The sequence below is a fragment of the Eublepharis macularius genome, chromosome 3 (assembly GCF_028583425.1).
Source record: "Eublepharis macularius isolate TG4126 chromosome 3, MPM_Emac_v1.0, whole genome shotgun sequence".
In the NCBI taxonomy this organism is placed as follows: Eukaryota; Metazoa; Chordata; class Lepidosauria; order Squamata; family Eublepharidae; genus Eublepharis; species Eublepharis macularius.
Window position 1 is genome coordinate 182,164,880 of NC_072792.1, and position 23,949 is coordinate 182,188,828.

The window sequence follows — 23,949 nt, forward strand, 5'->3', positions numbered from 1 at the left end:
GTCTCTCTGGGAACCAAGATCAAGATAATCCAAACTCTGGTATTCCCCATTATGATGTATGGATGTGAAAGTTGGATGGTGAAGAAAGCTGACAGGAAGAAAATTGATTCATTTGAAATGTGGTGCTGGAGGAGAGATTTGCGGATACCATGAACAGCCAAAAAGACAAGTAAGTGGATACCAGATCAAATCAAACCTGAATTCTCCCTAGAAGCTAAAATGACAAAACTGAGTCTATTGTACGATCACATCATGAGAAGACAAGACTCTCTGGAAAAGTCAATAATACTAGGAAAAGTGGAAGGCAGCAGGAAAAGAGGAAGACCTAAAACGAGATGGCTGGACTCAATCAAAGAAGCCACGTCCTCCAGTTTGCAGGATCTGAGCAAGTCTGTTAACAATAAGATGTTTTTATTTTTTAGGTTAAAAAAAATTATTATTGCGGCACTGTGCCAGTGTAGCATCCCTTTAAAAGTCAGAAGACGATAAAATAGATAATTACTAAAAAATAAAAACTAGCTAAAAATTATACAATAAACTATGTACAGATAAAAGGATAGGTAATACATATGAAAGTGTTAAAATATCCAAAAGAGAGGCTTAGAACCTCATCCATTAGCAAACGTAAGAGTATTTACGTGATCTTTTTGGGTTATGTAGCAAGCGGCCCAGAATTTGGCTACCTTAGCAGTAATAGTCTGCGGTTCATCCGATAACAAGGACATGATACAGTTTGATTCGGACCGGCCTGGTCTTGCCTTTATTAGGGGTGAAATATATTTGGTACGAGCAAACTGATACCAGGTCTTTCATTCATAGGGTCGCTATAGGTCGGAGGTGACTTGACAGCACATAACACACACACATTCTGAAAAAGAGAAGCAAAAAGTAGAGGGTCATCTCAATTGAAGAAATACTGTCCAGCAAGGTCCAAGTGTGACCTTGAACCCATGCAAGAAACAAAAGTTCTCTTTGCAAGCTGACAGCAGGTAGAAGCATTCCGCAAGTCTATACAGAGGACAAGGCCTTCCACTGGTGCTATCTCCTAGCACCAGTATTCAGAGATTTATTGCCTCTGAATGTTGAATGTGAAGGCTTCCTTTAGCCACCACGGCTAGCAGCTACTGATGGACCGGTCCTCCATGGATTTGTCTATCCCCCTTTAAAAGCCATCTAGCCTAATGACCATTCATAGAATCATAGAGTTGGAAGGGGCCATACAGACCATCTAGTCCAACTCCCTGCCCAGTGCAGGATCAGCCTAAAGCATCTCTGTCAAATATTCATCCAGCCTCTTCTTGAAAACTGCCCATGAAGGGGAGCTCAACACCTCCCTAGGCAGCTGATTCCACCTTTGAACTACTCTGACCGTGAAAAAGTTCTTCCTAATATCCCGCCCGTACCTTTGTGCATGTAATTTAAGCCCATTGTTTCGGGTCCTACCCTCTGCTGCCAACTGGAAGAGCTCCTTGCCCTCCTCCACATGACAGCCTTTCAAATACTTAAAGAGAGAAATCATGTCCCCCCTCAATCTCTTCTTCTCCAAACTAAACATTCCCAAGGTCCTCAGCCTTTCCTCGTAGGGCTCAGTCTCCAGACCCCTGATCATCCTCGTCGCTCTCCTCTGCACCCGCTCGATTTTGTCCACATCCTTTTTGAAGTGAGGCCTCCAGAACTGCACACAATACTCCTGGTGCGGCCTGATCAAGGCAGTATAGAGAGGGGCTACGACCTCCTGGGATTTCGACGCTATGGCCCCTTTGATACAACCCAGGATTAAACTGGCCTTTTTTGCCACCGCATCACACCAACTGCTCATATTTAGTTTACAGTCCACTCTTACCCCAAATCCCCATTGCTACATCCAGTAGCAGTACCACAATTACTCACTGAGTAAGCATTTCTATTTTTCTGCCCTGAATCTATTGCCCAATGAATTCATTGGTTGCCCCCAAACTCTAGTATTACAGGCAAGGGAGAGATCTCTGAGAGATCTCTGTCACTGAGAGATCTCTGTCTTTTGGTGCTACACCTCTGAAGATGCCAGCCACAGCTGCTGATGAAACGTCAGGAACTACAATGCCAAGACCACGGCAATACAGCCCGGAAAACCCACAACAACCATTGTTCTCCGGCCGTGAAAGCCTTCGACAATACATTCTCGATCCACTTTCTGTATCCCTAGGCATCATTGAATCAATCTTTACCATGTTCTCCCTTGGTTGCCTTTTTTCTCAACCGAAAAGCCCCAGACCAGCCTTGCCTCGTTCATGTTTTGAATCATTAGTTGAGGGAGACATGATTTAATCGTTACGTTTGCCAAAAAAATACGTATCTTCTTCTTGTCTGATGTAACCTTAGTGCATATTCTTCACAACAGATGCAGGCTTCGTTTTTAGAACTATCCATTTTAAGGCAGTAATTAATTCTGCATTTGGGGGGATTAATTTTGCAGCAGCGGGAGAAAACTGAATGAGGATTTAGTTATTTTATTAACCCAAGCTAATTGATGCAGATGAATGTGAAGTCACCGGGCAGCGAAACGTTCATAGTTCAACAGGTTAATCGCAGAGGATATTTGGGGGATATTTTTTTGCCAGGCTGTGGGATGAAGACAACAGCTGTCACCAACAAGACTGATAAATTGTTTTACTTAACTAAAGCTTATGTATTCTGGATATTTTTCTCAAACAACACATACACGTAAGTTTAAGAAAACAATCAAATGTTCAAAAATGCACACAATTATTTTAGTTAAAATAACAGGCAGCTCAACAGTTAGGACTGATGAATCCAATGTTGCTAAAGGAGAGGTAATGTCTGCAAAGATGCCCGGTTCCCAGGAGACTGAGTAATGTATTGGTTCAAAGAAGAGGGCAGTGCTCAGTTCCGAACAGAGTGAGTAACATGTCTGCTCCGAGAGAGGAAGGTTTGGTCCAAGGATTGGGAGAATGGTCCTAGATAGGGATCCCATTCCCCCAGCAGGGGGGGGGGAGGAGCCACTATTCCCACCCTTCGCCCCCCACCACCACTCCCCTGGCCAGCGAGGGGAAAGGCATGAGAACGGGCCTCTCGGGTGTACTCCTAGCACAGTGTGACAGCGTCACTTCCCAGGAGTGATGTCATTGCGCATGCATGAGAGTGCTCCTGTGCTTCTCAGTGGACCAATTTTGACCCCCAAATGGGCCAATGACATCACATTCATTGCATAGGAGCACGCATGAGGGACACAACAGAAGTGACAAGAAGGTAAGCGCTAATTTCCTCCCACTTCCTGCCGTAAGAGTAAGGGGACCTGCCAACCCTAGTCCCAGGGCAGGTCATCTTGCTGCGTGGGGGCTGGAAAGTGTGAAACAGTTGCCAATGGCTCAGATGGAAGGATGATCGAAGGACGTGTCCCCTCTCCAAAGTCTATTCTGTTGGGAGGACGAATGCTAGTATGAAAAGCAGGCCAAGATACAGTACCAGCATGTATATCCTCCCACGACTGCCAGTAGCTGTCATCCCAAGAACCTATGGGGGTAAGGAGATCTTGACATATATTGAGGAGATTGGTTTTGGTTCTAGGAGTACGAGTCCCAGTACCCAGAGTCGGTTTGGTGTAGGAGAGGCAGTTTGGTGTAATCGTTAAGAGCTGCAGGACTCTAATCCGGAGAGACAGGTTTGATTCCCCACTCCTCAACTTGAACACAGCTGGGTGACCTTGGGCCAGTCACAGCTTCTCGGAGCTCTGAGCCCCACCCACGTCACAGGGTGATTCTTGTGAGGATAATAACACACTTTGTGAACCACTCCGAGTGGGCGTTAAGTTGTCCTGAAGGGCGATATACAAATCAAATGTTGTTATTATTACTACTATCAACAGGGGCAGTCGTAAGGAGCACAAGGTCTCTCCCTATTGCTGAACGAATTGCGGAGGAGGCACAGCAGAATTCCCTGGAGACTTCGATGGAAGGCTCTTGATGAAGAAAAACATAGACATCTATTGAGATGTCCTCTGCTTGGCCCAGTGTTCATTACATTGCTTGCCAATTGTGCTTGCCAACTCTGTGTAAGCCAGTGTGACGCAGTGATTAGAATTTCAGACTAGGTTTTGGGAGGCCCAGGTTCGGATCCCCGCTCTGCCATGGAAGCTTGCTGGGTGAACTTGGGCCAGTCACACACTCTCAGCCTAGCCTACTTCACAAGACTGTTGTTCATAAATAAATAAATCCATGCAACAACTGCGCTCCGCTCAACAGCTCCTGCTGCCTTTCTGTCGGTCTGAATGCGTCCCATTCATAAGCTTTGACCACCGCGGGGATGCCGGTCCCCAGAGATTCTGAAACTTGTTCGAATTTCATGGGAGACCAAAGGCAGAACTTTTGAGGCGGGGGCTTGGTTACAGGCAAAGTTTTATGAGCTGGTTCCCGTTTCGTTGCTGCTGAAATTGGAATCATTCATCGTTGCGATTAAGTTTTTATTGGATTGTAAACAACATCGATTCCCATGTTGGCGAAAGTGTAATATACAGAAGTTGAAATAATAAATCAAACTCTGCTGCTGCGCCACCACCGCCCTCCCGCCATGGCCTGCTGGGCCCCTCCCCAAATCATCCCCCTTTGAACAGTATGAAGGACCAATCAGGTGTCTGCAAAGGGAAGAGGAAATCGGCAACCCACACCCACCACCCGCCCCTGCTGATTGAAGTGCCCTTCACCAGGGAAAATCACAATTAAAATCTTGTGCTGCACATTGGAGACATTCAGAAGTCAGAGATCTACCCTGCTGCTCTACCTAGCGTGAAGGAGAGATAAAGTCGCACACTGCATCAAAACAGTAACTACAGAAAACATACTTAAATTTTTTAAGCTGACTTTCCCTTTCAGTCACAAAGAATAAAGATTTGGAAAAGAAACAGACAAGAGAAGGAATACAGATGAAAATCGCTGGCCAGTACCAATGTCTCCTTCAAAGAAAGGCAAAGAGAGTGTTAGCAAGTCGACCCTGACCTTCACGCTAATGGGGATGTGACATTTCCCGGGGCCTCAGAGCAGGCGCCGCCTTGTGGCTTCAGGCCCTTTATCTCATCTGTGCACGTGCTGCCTCCACAATTCCCCGTGCTACCTTCACCTGTGTGCTTAGAGCCCGCCTATGGAGCTGGCCCCTTGGGCTTAGGGAATGTAGCGTCAGGCTGGAAGGCGTGTCTCAGGCTACCTGCTGTCATTGGATCCCGGCCAACTGTGCCTCTGGGCCTCGCTGGTTGCTCTCGTCCCTTCAAGGCAAATGCGTCTTGCAGCGCCTGGTCTCCGGCCTGGTCTCCGGTCCTCTCAAGAGCACCGGCCCTGTTCTCCCAGCTTGCCTCTGCCCGATGCCTCTCCCATTTCCTTCCATTCAGCCACCTCCTGCTCCTGCCTCTAGCTCTCCGCTCGCTCTCCTCCTCTCGCCTCCTCCTACCCCGTTGCAGGCTGCGCATTTGCCTTCTGAAGTGTGTGGCTCCGGGCTCCGCCCCTCCTGTGGGGCACCAGGTGCTGCCGCGTCACAATGGCTATATCATAAGCCCCTCACTTCATCTGTTGCAAACACAGAAGTGCTAGCTGGCAAGGCAGGAAACAGCTGCCAACCCCAATCCGGGAGTTGGAAAATTACTGGAATGTGAGTCATAGGTAAGACTGTCTATCAGCCCCACACTCCTGGAGAAGTGCAGGGTTGTAAAACAAAGAAATGTCTTCCAAGAATTCCTGAGTTAATCTCCTCCGCACCCTGCTGATCTTCCCCTTATCTACTGTCCTAATCTGGGCTATTCAGGGACCTGATTAGCCCCAACTGTCCAGCCATCATGGGTCATCAATCACCTCTTTCGCTTTAGTAATGCTCAGGCAAGTTTAATCAACTCTTTCCCATTTTATTGTGTCACCTCCGGAGACAGCCATTAAGCTATTGTTTTGGAGCAGAAGACGTCATCCTGCCCAGGGTACATTCCACAGTATATTAATTATTTTTATTTATTTTATTTATGTCCGCCTTTATCTTTGAGACTCAAAGTGGATTACACAGTCGATATCAAGGACATTTTCCATAAACAATGCCACAGGGTAAATAAATACAAGTTTACAAAGATATAACAAGCAAGAATCCAGTACAACATACTGGTGAAGTCTATGGTCCCTAACTCATTAGCGAAGCATCTGAGATCAACTCCCTACAATACATCTCGCCTATCTAAGTAAAAAGCCTTTTTGAATAATTCGGTTTTGCATCATTTTCAGAAAGCCAGGAGAGTGGGGGATCTCCTGACCTCTCCAGGCAGGCTGTTCCACAGGGTAGGGGCCATCACAGAGAAAGCCCATGTATAGGCTGCTGTTGATTTTGCCCATGTGCAGCCTGGCACCTGCAGGAGACCCTGTTCGGATGAGCAAAGCTGCCATAGAGGAACATAGGGAGGGAGATAATTGGGCTATTTTCCGTCATAGTTGTGTGTGCCTGTTCTTGGATCCTATACCCACCCTCAGATGCATGTCTGAGAGCGGGACCACAAGTGACGCCTGACACAGGTTGGACACTAGTCAGCTTCCCTCAAGTTTTGATGGGAAATGTAGGCATCCTGGTCTTGCGGCTTGGCTCTCCGACTGCTGTCCAATGGACTTTTCAACTGTCACTTGTCCAACATTCCGCCAAGCTGCCTACATTTCCCGCCAAAACTTGAGGGAAGCTGACAAGTGTCCAACCTGTGTCAGGCGTCACTTGTGGTCCCGCTCTCAGCTTCTCCCTTCATACTGCGAAGCACTGGTCACTCAAAGCAGCTATCATACAGAGGTCCCCTATCTTCAAGACTCATAACTATCATTCATTTCCCAAACTGCTCTCCCATTTCCTCTCCATCCTCTAGTTAGCTCTGTGTGTGTGTTGTGTATGCAACTGCCCTTTATTACTGTATAAAAACCCTTCCTGTTGAACATCTGCCTGTTTATTTAAGAGTTCTCTAGAAGAACAATGCTCATATTTATTTAATTTATTTTATTTCTTCATGGGATCTTTTTATCCACTCTCCCCATAAATGGGTGGATTACAACATGAATAAATAGCTACAATTAAAAAAACATTAAAAACATCAAAATAAATTTGGACAGCAACCCAAGTTGCTCAACCCCTGTTCAAAAACATTCCATGAGGAGGGAACAGGCAGAATATATTAATATTCTAGTGGGAAACCAGGGCCGATTCCAGACGGCCCTCCCCATCCCGAAACGTCGCGCATTGTCACGCGGAAAAAGCAAAATATCGCGTTTTCCGCGCAACGTTTTGGGATGGGGAGGGCCGTCTGGAATCGGCCCAGGGTGAGGGCTTTTTTTCAACTGCCCCCCCCCAACAGGAGACCAGCAAGGAAGCCCGGAAGCCTGGCTATACCTCGATCTCAGCCATATGTCTAGCAGAACATATCCATCTTGCAGGCCCAGCGGAAAGATAGAAAATCCTGCCAGGCCCTTGTTTCAATGGACAGAGTTCCACCAGGTTGGGGCCAGGACAGAAAAGGTCTCGGCCCCGGTATACACTGGTAGATAAATTTCACCTAGTACCCACTTCGCTGCTTCTCCTTCTACGCTAATTCCCTCAACTCACAAGGAGACCACCTATTCGGGTAACAGGAGGGCTGCTCTGAGCTTGCCCTGGCAACTGAAAGTTAGAGCAACGATTCTGCAGAATTCTTAGCAATGCGACGGTGTGCTCTCGTTCCATCAATCACAAATACCAAAAAATAAGGAGCGACGGTTGCATAAGCCGAGTCGTTTGTGCACAGCAGCAGGATGCACCACACAAACCTTCTCAAACCTTAAGGAGGTCTGATGAGGTAATCGAGAAAAGAACAGTTTGTCTTTCGTGGCACATTCTGTAAGACAGGTTTATAAATTATGTATCCCCAAGTTTTTTTTTTAAAAAAAGATTCTGGGATCGGATCCAAACTACTTGAGGGTTTTTCTTGTGTGTGATGACTGGTTTGTTAACACACTAATTGAATATTCTGATATTTTCTGAAACTTTCGGCATGCTTGCACATACCTTTAACGAATGGTTACAGCACTGCCAAATCTATTCCCAGAATACTGTCTCATGCATAACACAGTAAGGAACAATTTGCTTCTGCATCTTTGCCCAGACCTGAGAGAGAAAGAAAGCATTTCTACTGAGGGCCCAAGAGACAGAAGTGTCCAACGGTCCGGAACGGACACTACCCAAGGTCTTCCAACAAACCTCGGGCTGAGCTGGGCAGCTGCTGAGGGAAGGACATCCTCCTTCCCGACCCAAAAGGGGATGACTGACAGCCTATTGACTTCACCTTCCCAGAAAGCAAAATATACACAACAGGAGATGTTCACTTCTTGTTATGCTGGGGCTCTGGAGCTTGAACCAGCAATCTCAGGCCAGGGCCTAGGCAAGCGAACCACTGAAGTGGCAGGTATGACTAGCCAGGCACATAAAATTACGGGAGTGCAACAACCTGGGCATGGAGTAGGGGTCACTGGGGATGTGGGGGGGGGGGGTGTAGTTGTGAATTTCCTGCATTTACAGGAGGTTGGACTAGATGACTCTGGAGGTCTCTTCCAACCCTATAATTCTATGATTCTAACCTGATCCTCTAAACTAGAGAGGCAATCAGGGATTGAGATCTGAGACCTTCTGCATACGAAGCCGAGGCTTTGCAATTGAGCTCCATCCCAATCACTAAATATGAAATCCCCTCCTCATACCAATCTGCCTGGCACAGAGTCCTTATTAGATTTAGGTACCAAGTTCAAACCTTTACTATTTTCCTTGGCATTTAGTTGACACTGTGCATTTTGTTTCTTTCCCTCTTTTCTAATCTCTACTAATTTGGGGTGGGGGGCATCTGGCTCTAGCATCTCTGCTAACTTTAAAATAACTTGTACTATTATTCTCCTTCAGCCTTAATATGACGGTGGTGGAAAGTGCCGTCAAGTCATAGCTGACTTATGGCGACCCCTGGTGGGGTTTCCATGGCAAAAGACTAACAGAGGCGGTTTGCCATTGCTTGCCTCTGCAACCCTGATCTTCATTAGAGGTCTCCCATCCAATTACTTACCAAAGCCAACCCTGCTTAGCTTCTGAGATCTGACGAGTTTGGGCTTACCTGGGCTACCCAGCTCAGGTCCATCCTTAATACAGGATTCGGAAATTGGTTGTGCAATTGTACACTGGATATTTTTTCCATTTAATTGTTCTGTTCTAAGGTGCCTTGGGCATTTTATATCTTTATAAGCAACACAGAAACAAAGAATAAGTAATTTGACATGAACATATTAAATGACTTGGAAACTCCCAGTAGGAGCATATCTACACCGGCCGATAGTACCCAGTAGTATAGCCTACAGATACTGTCCCTTTAACAAAGCTATCTCTCTGGGCTATTTCTTACAGTGCTGCCCTTATTACCTGCATAAAAAGCACCCCTGAATAATTCACTTTTGCACTGTTTGCTGAAAGCCAGGAGAGTGGGAGCTTTCTTGACTTCTTCAGGCCAGCCTTCCAAAAGGTGGGAGCCACCACTGAGAATATGCGCGTACAGGCAGCTGTTGATTTTGCTAACGTGCAGAGTGCCTTGGGCATTTTCCATATTTATAAAAAGAAGCAAAATAAATCTCTGAATTAGTCAGGCCTAGTCTATATACTAGCATAGAATCATGGGGTTGGAAGGGGCCTCCAGGGTCATCTAGTCCAGGGGTCCCCAACCCCCGGGCCGCAGACCAGTATCGGTCCGTGGCCTGTTAGCAACTGGGCCGCACAGGATACGAATGGCGGGCAAGCGCAGAGCCGACTCCAGGGAGAAGGCGAGGTAGGCAGTCACCGTCCTGGGAGGGGTGGCCGCGTCTCGCCTGGCTGGCCCTGCACTTTTCATTAGAAATATCATCTCATCTAGCCGGCTGACTCCCATCATGCCTCTGGGTCTCTACTCCCACTCCCAGCCAGCACACGCGCAGTTGCTGCCTCGTGCTGTAGTCGGTGTGGCTGCGCTTGCTGGAGCTGCAGCTGCTGCCCTGCCCTGCCCTCGTGCCTTTGTGTGCTGGGTCACTGCCAGGCCCGCCGGGCAGCCAGCCGCCCTGAGCATCACCTGCCGTCTGTCCCAGTCTGCCTCTTCCTGTCTCTTCCTCTCCTCCGGTGGTGTGGCCACTGCTGGAGAGTAGAGAAGCGCCACTGGTCTCCTGCCCACACAGTTGCGCTAAAAAATATAGACCTCGTGGCGGTGCAGCTGCTGGGCGGCTCTGTGTGCTGGAGCTGACAGCAACTAAAACGAGATCATGGAGCAGACTGGACATAAGCAACACACTTTGGGTGTCACTGTTTCCTATCATCCCCAGGTGGGACCGTCTAGTTTAGGGGTGGCCAAACTGTGGCTCGGGAGCCACATGTGGCTCTTCTAGACATACTGTGTGGCTCCCGGTGGTCTCTGAGTATCGCCATGGCCATACATTTTATTTTAGTTTAGCTTATTTCCCTCCCTCCCTTTACTCCTTTCTTTTCATGTCCTTCCCTTCCTCCCTTCCTCCCTTCCTCCCTTTCTTTCTTTCTTTCTTTCTTTCTTTCTTTCTTTCTTTCTTTCTTTCTTTCTTTCTTTCTTTCTTTCTTTCTTTCTTTCTTTCTTTCTTTCTTTCTATGTCTTTCATATTTTCAATAAAAATGTTGGGTTTGCCAGGTCTGAGTGGGGCACTAATCTGTCTAGAAGAGCAGTATATAAGTGGACTGTTATGGGAGCTGCTGGTTGGGTTGCAAATCAGCATTCTTCTGGTTCGAATCCCACTCCTTCCACGAGCTCAGCAGGTGGCCTTGGGGAAGCTGGTCCTCTCAGCCCAGCTCCCTAGCTGTATTTTATTGCGGGGACAATAATAACACTCACCATTCTGAGTGGAGCACTAATCTGTCTAGAAGAGCGGTATATAAGTGCACTGTTATGTGAGCTGCTATAACATAGTAGTTAAGTGGTTGGGCTGCAAATCAGCATTCTGCTGGTTCGAATCCCACTCCTGCCATGAGCTCTGCAGGTGGCCTTGGGTCAGCCTCTCCTCTTAGCCCAGCCCCCCAAATGTATTGCGGGGAGAATAACAACAATGACTGTTCACCTCACTGAATGTGGCAGTAATCTGTCCAGACGGGTGGTATATATAAGCACACAGTTGTTGTTGTTGTTGTTGTTGTTGTTGTTGTTCCTACAAAAAACAAACACAACAAATCGGTCTGCCCTTGGAGTTTAGAGAGGGCCAACTCTCTAAAGATTCAACACACTCTAAAAGCTTTCAAACTGCAGGAAATTTTATTTTTTAAAAACTCCCTGACTCTCTTCAAACTATCTTCAAGGGCCTTCTTAGAAGGAAATACATTCCGAAGCTTCCTTCTTTGTAGCTGATTTTATTCCAGAGGCTCTCGGTTTGCTGGTTACCTTTTGGTTGAGGAGATGGAGAGTAACATTTTTTTAAAAAAAACTCTGGGAAGGTCTATTTTATACTGGTTTATAAGAGCACAAGACCAAGACGTATTCTCACAGCTCCACATAATCCTCAGGGATAAAACCCATCACTTCACGTGCCTATTAATAAGCACTTATGGCCCGCCACATGTAAAAACAGACAGCATTCCAACAGCCACTGAATTCATCTGCAACCGGAATGTGTTTTTATCGCTGTATCAGCCGCAGCCGCTGCCAGGTCTGACAACGGCCGAGCGCAGCTTGGCAGAGCGCCGCAAATTACTGCCGACGGAGAGCACTTTAAGCCTTCCTCCTGGAGCTTGACTTGACAAATAAAGCGATGATTCATAACTGAATTACAGCAAGGCTCGCTGTGGATGGTGAGAACAGCTCGGCCGAAAGGGAAAGGGAGTCCGAGGATGCTCCGTCCGCAGGGACCAGGGAGGAAAGGAACGCTTGGAGGGAGGGAAACCTTGTGGGATACAAGAGGTTGGAAGAATAATAATAACATTCGATTTATATGCTGCCCTTCAGGACAACTTAATGCCCACTCAGAGTGGTTTACAAAGTATGTCATTATTATCTCCACAACAAAACACCCTGTGAGGTGGGTGGGGCTGAGAGAGCTCCGAGAGAGCTGTGACTAGCCCAAGGTCACCCAGCAGGCTTCAAGCAGAGGAGTGGGGAATCAAACCCAGCTCTCCAGATTAGAGTCCCGTGCTCTTAACCACTACACCAAACTGGCTCTCTTATGGCAGTGAGTTCCACTTAACCACTAACTCTTAACTAGTAATAGTCAATTTATATACCACCCAGCGGTGACCAGCAGTGATTAGTTTACAGTCCGCTCAGCTCCAGGTGAAGCCAAAGCAAGAAAGGCCTCACGGTGTCATCCCACTTAGCACATTCAGGTTCTGGCAGTTCGATCCCCATCGTACACCACTGCACACACTCCAATGTATGAGTTAAAGTTACTTTATTAGAGATCCATCAGTATCAGCATACACAGACATTGGCAGAAGTGACGTGAATAAGGCTGGGGGGTTAGTTATAGGGAAAAGTTCCTGCCTTTAGAATATGGACAGTTAGGATTCTGGTGCAAAAGAGCCAGGAAGGGGTGGGAGGGGTTTTTGAGACAGGAGCAAAGGAGAACTGGAGGAGAGAAGCAAAATGAAGTCATTTCAGTTCCCAGGGGCAAGCCAGCTCACAAGGACACATTCTGAAGCGGCTGCAAAAGCGAACGTAGGCACCTCAGTAGGCACGTGTAAGATAAGCAACTTCCAGCCCCACAGGCCCCTGATAAGACAACTTCATATACTCTCAGAGGATCAGTACAGAGTACAGAATACATAAAAATACTCATGGCAGATATGCAAACAGACATTTCCCTTCTTCTGTAATGAAATCCCCAGCCCGTGATTGAGGAGAAATCAATCAGCACCCATAAGCTTTGTAATTCATTCCTGGGAAAAGGTACATTCCCCAGCTAAATTCATCAACTCAGCTCCGGGGACATTAATTTGCAAATGTTCCTTTATGATTCTACAGGAGAGCAAATCTTATTCTTTTGTCCCACCCCGGCAGCAAGCAATCAAGGTAATCAAACTTTAGTTATTCCCAGGAACTGACCATTGGGAGTCTTTGTTCCAACGGCTGGGAGGGCTCTCCTGCCTCAGGGTACATTTTGCCCTATAAGAATAGGGACCCTTGCCCCATTCAAACTGAGCATGCTTATTGGATCTGAAGCGCTATTCCCTTGGCGTCACCTTCCCTAAGCCTTTCTATCTCTGCAGAGAATGCTGGCGTTTGAAGCTCTTCCTCCGTGGACGTCCTTGCTCTCCAGATAGGTAATTATCGCCCTGCGATCCCTCAAATCTATTCCACTTTCACCACTGCTTTTCCTAGGCATCTTGTGTTCTCGTATGCAATCTTCTGTGTGTGTGTGTGTGTGTGTGTGTGTGTGTGTGTGTGTGTGTGTGTGTGAGAGAGAGAGAGAGAGAGAGAGAGAGAGAGAGAGAGAGAGAGAGAGAGAGAGAGAGAGAGAGAGAGAGAGAGAGAGAGAGAGAGATTTTGTCCCTTTCAATAAAATCACTCTTTAATTGAGAACACCGGCTTCGTTTGCCTCCTTGGGAAAGGACTCCGTAAAAATCGGTACAAGATCCCGTTGTTACCCCTCTCGCATAGCCACTAATTCCACCACACTCTCTTCCTTGCAAGGAGACCAATTCAGGGAACACTGGCTAATGCCCACTGGTGACCCTAAACATCCTTTTTGACGGTGTGGACAGTGGAATGCTCCTTATTCCTTCTGTTTTTCTCTCCTTCTCTCACCCTTAGCTTCTCTACTTGGCATACGAAATACGATAAAGTAAAATACATCTCCAGTTTCAAAGAGGGACTGGAAATAAAATGGCTAGAATCACAAAGCCTTTCTGTAACATCTATACGACAGCCACACTGGAAATACTGTGCGTAGTTCTGGTTATCCCATCTCAAGTGGGTAGCCATGTTGGTCTGGAGTAGAAGAGGAGGATTTGAGTCCAGTAGCACCTTAGAGAGCAACCAGATTTGCAGGGTATGAGGTTTCAAGAGACGGAGCTCCATTCATAAGAGGCAGAAAAGGCCCCCAAACCTTTGCCTACAAATAAAAGCTCAAGTCTTTGTGGCTTTTTAAGTTTAGAAAAGAGAATACCGGAGATGGAGGCAGAATTGCAAGAGAGGTTTATAAAATATGAATGGTGTATGGAAAGAGATTCTCTTCCCTCTTTCATAATACTATAACTTACAGTGAAATCTTTAGTAGGGTTACTCCAGTCTAAGCTCAATGAAATCAGTAGGCTTAGACTGGAGTAACTCTGCTTAGGATTTCACTATTAGATCTCCTAATGAAACAGACCAACAACTGATTAAGAACCGGCAAAAGATAATGCTTCTTCATACAGGGCATAATTAAGTTATGAAATTTGCTACCACGAAAGGTGTCTGAGCTCCTTTCATAAGAGGCACCCCCAGACACGCTTTCTGCCCTAAGGGAATCATTTCTCAGGACATGCAAATGAGTGCCACAGCCACTTGGTTAGAGCTTCTTGGGTACGTTTTCTATCATACTAAGAAAGAGTGCTGGAAGAGAGCTTTGAGGATATCCTGGACAGCCAAAAAGACACATAAGTGGGTACTAGGTCAAATCAAGCCTGAATCCTCCCTAGAAGCTAAAATGACAAGACTAAAGCTATCGTACTTTGGTCACATCATGAGAAGACAAGATTCTCTGGAAAGTCAGTAATACTAGGAAAAGTGAAAGGCAGTAGGAAAAGAGGAAGACCTAAAACGAGACAGCTTGACTCAATAAAAGAAGCCATGTCCTCCAGTTTGCAAGATCTGAGCAAGTCTGTTAATGTTAGGACATTCTGAAGATCTTTCATTCATGGGGTCACCATGGGTCGGAGGCAACTTGGCAGCACATAATACATACACACAAGAAAGATGTCCAGTGGCAACGGTCCACGCAAGCAGCTTCACCCACAACTTTGGGTTTAAACAGTTGCGTGGAATCAGACATCAGCCCATTTGCCCTCCGCAAGTACCCCTTTGAGTGGCTTTTTCAATCAGCCGGTGAGATTCCGGCTGGAGAAAAGGTGAGACAAAAAATGGCCGGGGAGGGGACTTTTGGAAGGGAGAATCAATGGGGCAGCAGGGTGAATTTTAGGTACCGTCACCATCGACCCCTCCAATTGCCTCTTGAGAGCATTACAAGGTAAACACATAACTGGGAATCTCGCATGCGCACAAGCTTCCTCATACATAATTCTGCCCTCCAAGGTCGACACAGACGACTTAATCCATCTACAGAAGGCGGTCGGATGGCTCCAAGCCTCTTCGTAGGAGGCAGAACGAAGAAAAGGAATCCCCAAATTACAGCACTCTTTAAAAGGAACAACGTTAGAGCTCTGGAGTCTAGACTGAACTAATTTCTTTGGGTTATTTTTTTTAAAAAAAATAGCGATTACAGGGAGAAAAAATCTGGCAGTACCATTCCTTCTTACATGCGAAAGCTGAGAGGCGCTTAGGGCTGAAGGCTTGGCGAGATTCCAGCTGGGGAAAAGGAAGAAAGAGCCGTCTACAAAACAGAAGAAAATACTCCGACTGAAGAGCCGCAGCAATTAGGAATGTTGTACCGACAGGAAATTACACGGGAAAAGCCAGAGCCGTTTTTTAAAAAGGTACTTTCCAGGACGAGAGAGAATCTTGTAGCACCTTACAGACAACAAATGTATGTTGCATCGGCTTTCATAAGCCAAAACCCATGTGAGCAGGTGCATGACGATTCATCCTCCATTAGAACGAAACCAGAGGGCAAAAAAAGCCAAAGAGGAGAGTCAAAAATTCACAGGTGCCACAGGAAAGTAATATAATCTCTACTCTTAGCACTTCTCTCTCAAAGATGGGTTATTTCTCTATCCTCTGACATGGCAAAAGCCTGATGTCACTGATGTATCTTAGAACAATGCGCCACTCAGGTCCTGTCCCGAAGCGCCTCTCGTCTTCAAAAGATACAATCTGGATGGACCATGAAGGTCTCCAGTCTTTGACCTGTTCCATCCCATTGTCAATCAAAGCACTGACCAATCCCCACACACACAATCACAACACAACAGAATAACAAACACTGACCCGGCAAAGACGCCCTCAGTCCACTCCTTCTACACGTCTTTTAAACCAGTCCAATCTCATCTGGCTGTGAGGACTAGCTGGGGACAGAACATGAAGACAGATAGTGTGGTGTAGTGGTTAGGGGTGTAGAACTGGGCTCTAGGGAGACCAAACACTCACTCTGCCATGAATGTACCTAGTTAGTTTCCTAGCTTCTATCACACCACCAATTATTTATTTACCTGGCTCAGCCATGACGCTCACTGGGAGACCTTGAGCCAATCACTCTCTCTCAGGTACCTCGAAGGGTTGTTGTAGAGATAAAATGAAAGGAGAGCACCACATAAGCCACCTTGGAGGAAGGACAGAGGGGAAACAGACAGACCTGCATTCCCTGAGCCAGTGTGGTGTAGTGGTTACAGTCAGATCACAGAGACCTACATTCGAATCCTGTCAGAGAAGCTCACTGGGTGATCTTGCACCAGTCACTTTCACAGCCTTATCAGGATTCCAGCTGAACATCAAGAAGACAAAAGTAATGACCACTGAAGAACTATACAATTTTAAAGTTGACAATGAGGAAATTGATATTGTTCATTTTCTGTTCCTTGGCTCAATCATCAACCAAAAGAGAGACTGCAAGGAAGAAATCGGAAGAAGATTGAGACTTGGAAAAGCAGCTGTGAGGGAGCTAGAGAAGATCCTTAAAGATAAAGATCTCTCTCTAGGAACCAAGATCAAGATAATCCAAACAATGGTATTCCCCATTACAATGTACGGAAGTGAAAGTTGGACATTGAAGAAAGCTGACAGGAAGAAAATTGATTCATTTGAAATGTGGTGCTGGAGGAGAGTTTTGCAGATACCACGGACAGCCCAAAAGACAAGTAAGTGGGTGCTAGATCAAATCAAGCCTGAATTCTCCCTAGAAGCTAAAGTGACAAAACTGAGGCTATCATACTTTGGTCACATCATGAGAAGACAAGATTCTCTGGAAAAGTCAATGATGCGAGGAAAAGTGGACGGCAGTAGGAAAAGAGGAAGACCTAAAACGAGATGGCTGGACTCAGTAAAAGAAGCCACGTCCTCCAGTTTGCAAGATCTGAGCAAGTCTGTTATTGATAGGATGTTTTGGAGGTCTTTCATTCATGGGGTCACCATGGGTCGGAGGCAACTTGATGGCACATAACATACATCGATCTCACAGTGTTTGGAGTGTGAGGATAAGCTGATTTAGGTCCCCACCGGGAGAAAAGCAAAGTACGCAAATCCACATCAGCAGTTTTTCCATTTTTAAATAGAAGACACGCGCTCGGTGAACTCCCTCAGGGCCCAGCTTGTGCAGAAGATGGCAGGCTTTCTGCACTGCTCGTTGGAAAGGCTAAAATAATAATGATTAGGAAATACGTATACGCACACAACGCCAGCCGAATGCTTTTGGCCTGCCTGAACCTGAACAGAGGCACCGTGCATTCTGGGATTCCTTTCTCCACCTGTCAATGACGGTATCACTCATGTCTACAGCCGATCATCCAGCTACATTCCTCTGTGGCTTACAACAGCTGTGATGTTATCAGCTGGAATAAGAGAGAGAGAGACAGAAGTGCGGTAGCCCAAGGCCTCCTATGGGCGTGATCAGATCTATTCAGACGGCAGGCTCCCGGCCGGAGCCATTAATTCTATCTAGAACATCTGCCTGGCCCAAGACCTACCCTGGTTATGAAGGGAATCGTAGAATCCGAGAGTCGGAAGGTCCCTTAGAGACCATCTAGTCCAACCCCCTGCCCAATGTAGGAACAGCCTAAAGCATCCCCGACAAGTTATTTGTCCAGCTGCTCCTTGAGGACTGCCAATGAGGGGGGACCCACCACGTTCCAAAGCAGCCGATTCCACTGCTGGATTACTCTTGACATGATCTAGCCGGTCCCTTCCCTCCTGCAGTTCAAACCCATTGTTTTGAGTCCTATCATCTGTTGCCGACAGCTCCCTTCCCTCCCCTAAGTGACAAAGAGCTTCATACATAAACATCACAACTAGCTATGAGAGCTAACCTCAAGCCATCTGTCCAGGCAAAGCTGCCTCTATGTTTTGAAAGGTCCTCAAGTTCTACCTTTCACGTTGCCTTGCAGCGGACACTCAGGGCCAAGCTACAAGTGACGAAGGACACTTGAACAGCAAGTGTATTTCTCCCTGTTCACTTGCCCTCCACTCAATCCACTTGCTGTTCAAGTGTTATTTGTCACTTGTAGCTTGGCCCATAGAATTAAAGTCGTATATATCCCCCGTTAGCTGCAGAACTGAGCACTTCGTACCTTTGCTGCTTTGAGTGGGCTTTTCCCTACCAAGGTAACAAGGGGTTCCCCTCTGACCCCCAAATAATGACATAAGCAGAAAAAAGCTGCAATGTGAGAACTGTTTCATTAGTATTTCTCCACTACTTTAAAGCACAGAAAAAATTACCCCTTAAAGAAAAAATGTAATAGAAAAAATGTAATAGAAAATCTATTTGCTGTTTATATCACCATATAGGCTTAATTCATGAGGGCTGCCGCTTGATACACAACTAAATATAGGACACTACCAAGTTAGACTATTGGGGCTCAGTAGCATCCCCTCTGACCCCCAAAAATTCTCCAAGTTTTCAAACAGTGTCTTCCCCAAAACTGCTACATTAAACTTTTATCCACAGAGACCAGGAATCAAACCTGGGACAAAAAAAATTACTGTGTGCTGGTCTCCAGGCCTCTGACCATCCTGGTTGCTCTCCTCGGCACCCGCTCCAATTTGTCCACATCCTTTATGCACACAATACTCCAGGTGGGACCTGACCAACATGACCAAGAAATACTTTCGCAGCTTCACGGATCTTGGATTTTCCTGCCAGGCCATCCCTTCTTCGGCATGCCTCTTCTCACAGCTTGTTCCTTTCTAGCCGCCTAGAAGTTCCTGTGGATGTCCTGGGGTCTACACACTTCCTTGCCTCTGGGTACCTCCAGACTTTACAATAAAACCATTTGAACTGTGAGTGATTCCGCACACGTTGGATAATGCACTTCCAATCCTCTATATAGATCTTTTGGAATGGATATTTTGGTGTGCGGAACAAAAAATCCACCTCAAACGATTGATAAAGTGCATTGAAAGTGCATTATCCAAGGTGTGCGGAATCAGCTGAGTCAGGGCCAAGCTACACATGACGAATGACACTTGAACGGCAAGTGGATTGAGTGGAGGGCAAGTGAACAGGGAGAAATACCCTTGCCATTCAAGTGTCATTCGTCATGTGTAGCTTGGCCCTCAGGCACATGGCCAAAATCTTTCCTTGGCCCAACATGCTTCGTCTTTCAGCTGAAGCCACACCTTACGGCCCACTCTTCCCTCCTGCCTGCCTTTTCCAGCTTCTCGTCCAGTCCCCTTGAACCTCTCAGCTCATGCCTCTTTGTTCTGGCTCCAGCCACGTCACTCCTCACCAGCTTCCAGCCTCTCCATTTCAGAGCGCTCCGCCTCTCTCTCGCTCCTCCATCTCTTCTCCTTTGTCATCCTTGTTCCAGCCTGATCCACAGACTTGGACAGCTTTCCTGATGCTTCCAGTGCCCCCCATGCCTCTCCTAAAAATCCAATGTTGTAGCAGAGTTTGTCTTGAACACCCCAATATAATAACAATAACAACAACAACAAAAGCATGCTTATATACCACTCATCTAGAAGACAGATCAGTGCCCCGCTCAGAGCGGTAAACAAAGTCACCGTTCTTATTATCCTCACAATACAGCTGGGGAGCTGGGCTGAGAGGAGTGGCTGATCCAAGACCACGTGCTGAGCTCATGGCAGTAGAGGGGTCTAACATGTAGAGTGCTGGCTCACAGCCCAGCCATTTAACTGCTATAACAACAACAACAACATTCAATTTATATACGGCCCTTCAGGATGACTTAACACACACTCAGAGCGGTTCACAAAATATGTCATTATTATCCCCACAACAACAATCACCCTGTGAGGTGGGTGGGGCTGAGAGAGCTCTGAAAGCGCTGTGACTAGCCCAAGGTCACCCAGCTGGCTTCAAGCGCAGGAGTGGGGAATCAGACCTGGCTCTCCAGATTAGAGTCCTGCCGTTCTTAACCACTACACCAAACTGGCCCTGCTACACAAACTGGCTTTGCTACACAGGATGGATTTGATTTAAATTGACCGATCTAAGTCACGATTTAAATTGCTAGTCAGTAAGACTAGATTTAAATCATGGTTTTCTACATAAAGACTCCTCACACTTAGCTTCTTGTGCAGATCTACCGTACTCCCAACAATCTTCTATTCATTTAATTTTTTGAAACAGCACTTAAGAGGTATGGGGTTGGTTCTGTGTACAAAAATTTGCAAAGGAACAATGGAATTAAGGTCTTTTTCTCATCTCTGTATGTTTATTTTATAACCTTTTTGCTGTGAAGAAGAGACGTGATCTCTGCAGACACAAATTCACAGTTTTGAGAACTGTAAAACCGAGCATCTGTGATAATATCTTCTCGACAGGAAAACTGCCCAATAATCTTACTCAAACCTCCGGAAGAGCATGACATTGTGAATGTATTCATGGAATTCGTTTACCAAAAAATTTAAACATTGCATGAATATACAGCCTCCTGCTACATAATTAAACACTAATCCTTATTTCATGATGATAACCTTTGGGCTATAATGTTTCTTAAATAGAAAACTATCTTTAGGTAGATTTTTCCTCAAAAAACATTTTATTTACAAAAATCTGATTTAAATAAAAAAAATCTGATTAAAATTTTAAAAAGGTGGTTTAAATGTTAAAAATTCGATTTTTAATTAATTTTTTTTTTTAAATCATTTATTTGCTCCGGTAGCTTTCTCCCAGCTTTCTGCGCATGCATTGTCACACAGTCGGCCGCTGGCTAGGAGAGGAGAAAAACGGGAACGTTGGCATCGAAGACCTTAAAGGCCCACAACCAGGCTTCACCCATCCAGCTGTGATCAGCCATGCTCCACAAAGGTAAGCCAAGAAGTTAAATCCCATTTCATACTGTCTGAGGGACGAGACCACCAAGGAAGACTGGGGCAGCTACGTAGAGGAAGGCAATGGCAAACCACCTCTGCCCGTCTCTTGCCTCAAAAATCCCATGGGGGCTGCAACTTGACAGCACACTTTTAACAAATTATCTGCCTTCCATCACCTCTGCAATGGGTGCCCGCCGACCCGTCACTCCCTACACACATTCAGCCTAAAATTCTATGCAAGATTCCAGATCAAATGCACAGTCTGTACATTTATGTATGTTCATCATTTATAGTCCGGCTTTCTCACTGAGACTCAAGGTGGATTACAGTGTGGGATTAATACAGTTAGCATCAGGAACATTTCCATAAACAATGCCATAGGGTAAATAGATACAAGTTCACAAAGACATCAGCAGGAATCTAATACAACATAGTGGGTGAAGTCGATGGTTCCTAACTCATTCGCGGATCATCTGAGATCCCCTCCCTACAATACAGTCCTCCTATCTGAGTAAAGTTTTTGAATAATTTGGTTTTGCATCACTTGCGGAAAGCCAGGAGACCAGGGGCTCACCTGACCTTCGCAGGCAGGCCATTCCACAGGGTAAGGGCCACCACAGAGAAAGCTCGTGTACAGGCCGTTGTCGATTTCGCCGATGTGCAGGGTGGCACCTGCAGAAGACCCTGTTCAGAACAGCAAAGCTGCCACGGAGGAACATGCAGGTTCTGTGCCAATATCTGGCTGAATGGATGTCAGCGGGGCTAGCCAGTGTGATCCTGCCCCCCTCACACACACACGGATCATGTGTACAAAGCTAATGTCTTGAGCTGGATCAGCGTTTCCACTGAAATATTAAAATATTCTGCCCGTTCCCAGCTCATGGAATGTTTTCGGTTGGGAGTTGAGCAACTTGGGTTGCCACCCAAATGTATTGCACTATATGATTTTAATGCTGTTTTTATCATTATTTATTTATTTATGTTGTAATCCGCTCTGAGCCCGTTTACAGGAAGAGCAGATAATAAATCTGCAGAAGAAGAAGAAGAAGAAGAAGAAGAAGAAGAAGAAGAAGAAGAAGAAGAAGAAGAAGAAGATGGTGGTGGTGGTGGTGGTGGTGGTGGTGGTGGTGGTGGGAAGAAGGCTGCGTAGAGACGTTACCATATCATGTCCCCTTGAAAGAGGTACATTCATTTTTATGGCAACGGCAGCGAGATTATTATATGCACAAAACTTGAAAATTCCAATATTGCCAATATTCACCAATATGGTTGGTGAAGGCCTCGCCCTGAGCATGTGCAGAACAGTCAAAGAAGGGACACGAACACCAACGTTACATGACTACTGTAACTCGCTCTACGCAGGGCGTCCCTTGGGCTTGATCCAGAAACTGCAGCTGGTTCAGAATGCAGCTGCATGAGTGGTTGCCAGAGCTCCAATCATGGCACATATAACACCCATCCTCCGTCAGCTGCACTGGTTACCGGTTGAGTACCGGGTCCGGTTCAAGGCTCTGTTGACTTATAAAGCCCTATGCGGACTGGGCCCAGCATACCTTCGGGACCGCCTCTCCCCATATGTTCCCTGGAGGTCATTTCGATCAGCTAATAAGTAGTTGCTGATGGTCCCTGGCCCCAGGGAGGTCCGTCTGGCCTCTACCAAAGCCAGGGCCTTTTCGGTCCTGGCTCCGACCTGATGAAACTCTCTGTCTGAGGAAACTAGGGCCCGGCAGGATTTATTATCTTTCCGCCGGGCCTGCAAGACGGAGATGTTCCGCCAGGCATTTGGTGGGGGCTAGGCTGTCCTCTCGCCGGCCATACCACTGAAGACCGTCCACCACCTATGCAGGAGCTCATAAAGCGTGATGCAGGGCATGATGTAAGAGCCAAGCCCGGTGCCTGAAATGCTGTATTTTAATATTTACATCTGCCAATTGAGAAATTTTTATTGTATATGGAAGAGTGTTTCAATGTTTATTTATAATGTTTTTATTGTTTTTAAACTATATGTTTACAAATTGTATGTTGTTACAGCACCCTGAGCTGTCTGACGTGGAAGGCAGTCTACAAATGCAATAAATAAATAAATGATGTCCAATCCCTCCATGCATAAATCTTCAGAAGCCATCCACAGGGTTGCAAAATTCTCTCCTACATGCCCCCCCCCCTTTACACAGCCTTGCTCCTCCAGGCAGATTAGCTTAATACCCCACCTTGACTTAATAAAGGTTGCTCAAGATTGGACACGTGCAGCGGTTTCTCTCAGGCACAGCCTCACGGTTGGCTCGCCCACATAAGCTGTCTAAAATTTAAATTAGGACTTGCCAAGAAAGCTGAAATCTTAATTTGCCTCTTGCTAACTAACAAAGGCTTACTTCTTTGGCCCACAGATTTTATGGGGCATGTCGGAAGGAGGCCTTTAGTTACAGCCGTTTATAACAGCTTGGCACCATTTCCCGAGAGCCTGAATTTAGAAAACAAAAACAGGGAGTGACAAGTGAGGTCACGGGTGCAAAACCCTATTCTGTGGACAGTTTATGATGCCCAAATTTTGCACTAAGAAGCAATGTCATACGGAGTGCTTAGGATTACTCTGAAGTAAATTAGTGGCAGCCTCAATATCCTCTTTGTAAAGGACAGCGCTGGAAAAAAACTGGGAACATTTCGGAACTAAGATATTAACTAAACTAGCTGTCCAAAAGCACTTCACAGAAAGCCAAGTATATTAAGAAGCAGCTTGTTCAGCCTACAAAATTGCCAGCAGGCTGTACGCAGAGAACAGGCACTTACCAACACAAACAAGGCTGCCGCGCCAGGAAAAGCCG

General features: G+C 46.2%; 1 protein-coding gene across 2 annotated transcripts in view; it reads right to left on the bottom strand.

Moving 5' to 3' along the window:
* Positions 1-23,949, bottom strand: part of FAM168A (family with sequence similarity 168 member A) — a 230,042-nt gene that overhangs the window by 159,152 nt on the left and 46,941 nt on the right. The gene's annotated exons all lie outside the window — the stretch shown is intronic.